The sequence below is a fragment of the Lucilia cuprina genome, chromosome 2, assembly GCF_022045245.1.
Source record: "Lucilia cuprina isolate Lc7/37 chromosome 2, ASM2204524v1, whole genome shotgun sequence".
Lineage (NCBI taxonomy): Eukaryota > Metazoa > Arthropoda > Insecta > Diptera > Calliphoridae > Lucilia > Lucilia cuprina.
Genome location: NC_060950.1, coordinates 9,752,458 through 9,754,992, shown reverse-complemented (window position 1 = coordinate 9,754,992; position 2,535 = coordinate 9,752,458). Strand labels below are relative to the sequence as shown.

Here is a 2,535-nt window from a genome sequence, read left to right as displayed (position 1 = left end):
CTAGTTCAGTTCTAGTTCAGTTCTAGTTCAGTTCTAGTTCAGTTCTAGTTCAGTTCTAGTTCAGTTCTAGTTCAGTTCTAGTTCATTTCTAGTTCAGTTCTAGTTAAGCTATAATTCAGTTCTGTTCAAGTTGTGTTAATAATATCCAATTATAAAGCAATTAAGAAGTTTTTAATTTAATTGAAGGATTTAGATTCTCATAAGAAACCCAAATTTTTGAAGAAATGTAGAATATGTAGATTATTCTTAAATAAACCGAATGTCATTTATCAAAGTTTAAAATGATTATTACCTTTATTTCAATAAGGTCAATCCATTAAACCAAACAATTAGATATAATTGACTTTGGACTAATACGAATTATAAACAATAATGACATAGATTTTCCAATTCAATAAATTTATCAAGCTAAACACAGCACACAAAAGGAAGGTTAAAAACACACACTTTTCTTTATCAATACTTTAAGAAGAACGAACAAGTGGATGAATATTTTGCTATCCACTTGGCCTGGTCACATTATTGGGCAGAGACACAATGCGTTTGTTGTTTTGTGAAGGAAAAAAATTAAAATATCAGACTATTTGTTTCACATTATAATGAAAATCGTCAGAGTTTTCATTTACCTTATTGAAAAATCACTGCAGGCAAACAATTTTATTAAACAAATAACACTTATTTTTTTTTTTTTTTTTGCAAATGAAACACTATTGTTTTATTATCAGCAAATTATTTATTTGCACACTTTTTTCTTTTTTCCAATTACGTTAGGGATGGTAAAACTGGTCGATAACAATACAGCTGAGACACTGAGAAAAAGAAAAACAAACATTATTAACCAAATATACTACAATGCATATATGCTTTAGATGTTCTTTTAATTTACTTTTTTTTAATAATTTTAAAGATTTCACAGTAAAACACTTTTATAAATAATAAGTTCTAGTTTTAAATGTTTATTTTCTTTTCATTTTCATTCACAATTGTTTTAGAGCAGATGTTAATTTCTCTTTAACAATCGATATTTATTTAACCGGTACTTGTTTAGTGTTGCCATTGTTAAAATTTCGTGTATTAACTTTTAAAAATGTATTCTTTTATTATTTTATCATTTTTTAATTATTAATGTTATTATTTTTTAAACATTTGGCATATTTTCGTGCTTTTATTTGTATTTTCTCTCTCTCTCTCTGTTTATAGACATATGTCTCTCTTGCATACGCAAACTTTTTTCACTCTCTTTTACGTTATTTTCTACTGTCATTCGTTATTTGTTTCTGGATTTACTCGTTATATTTCTTTTTGCTTTAATATTTATAATATTTGATGTCAAAATGTTTGAAGTTTTTTTATGGTTTTTCATTTTGTATAAATAAGTTTTATGCTTATTATTGTAAATTATATTAATATGTTTAAACGGTAGTTAATAAAATAGTACAAATATGAACCTACAGTGTAGGTGCTATAAAATCTCAATATTAAACTTCTATACTTTAAACGCTTGATTTAATCAGTACTTATTTATTATTTTCACCTAGTATCCTATACGACGAGTTGTATTACGATACATTAATTCATTTAACATATTTTGTAAAAGTTCCTAATTATTTTCAATAGAAAGCCTAATTTATAATTAACAGATCCATAAATGAGTTACAATAAAAGAAATTGATCAATTATTAACCGATTCCCATGAAATGTAATAACAATTATTAAGAAAATATGTATGTATGTAGGTATGTACATATACAGGTGTGAATAAAGATACCATGATTTTTAAGAAATATTGTATATATTAAAAATGTCTTATATGGCCTTTATCCACATTTTGTCAATTTTTTAATTAAAATAGTTAAATGTTTTTTTAATCCTAAATAAAAGAGTATTAAAATTTCAGCATTTTCTATATATTTTTTATGATTCTGAAATAAAAACAATCTACCTATAATACATATTATTAAAACCTTCTAAAAACAAAGTTTCGATGTACCCTGATAAATTATTATTTAATCAGACCCATTCCAAAAATACGCACATATATATGTATTTATGAACAAAATATATTTTGTTTTCCGAATTGATATCTTATTCACTTATTTAGTTCAGTTAACCTGAACACTTTAATTAAATTATATACATAGTTATCGAAGTAGTTATTTCACACATTACTTGGCTTTTGAAATAGTGTAACGATATAATAGTGAAAAATTAATTATGTAGAAGGGATAATGTCTGGTGTACGTTTTAAAGCTTCCGATATTATAATTTCTCGATTAAGAATAAGACACTCTCGTTACTACAGTTGTTGTAAAGATATGTAAGTCTGAAACACATAATCATGATCCTGTGTAAACGGTTTCTTTCTGGTTTTAGTTTAGTTCTAGTTCAGTTCTAGTTCAGTTCTAGTTCAGTTCTAGTTCAGTTCTGGTTCAGTTCTAGTTCAGTTCTGGTTCAGTTCTAGTTCAGTTCAGTTCTAGTTCAGTTCTAGTTCAGTTCTAGTTCAGTTCTAGTTCAGTTCTAGTTCAGTTCTAGTTC

At 25.7% G+C, this 2,535-nt stretch overlaps 1 protein-coding gene across 1 annotated transcript in view; it reads right to left on the bottom strand.

The window, feature by feature from the left end:
- LOC111681087 (UPF0047 protein YjbQ) overlaps positions 1–787 on the bottom strand; it is a 39,149-nt gene extending 38,362 nt beyond the window's left edge. Inside the window, exon 1 of the mRNA XM_023442808.2 lies at positions 627–787. The gene's annotated coding sequence lies outside the window, so the exon portion shown is untranslated. The remainder of the gene's footprint in view (positions 1–626) is intronic.
- Positions 788–2,535: the final 1,748 nt, after the last annotated feature.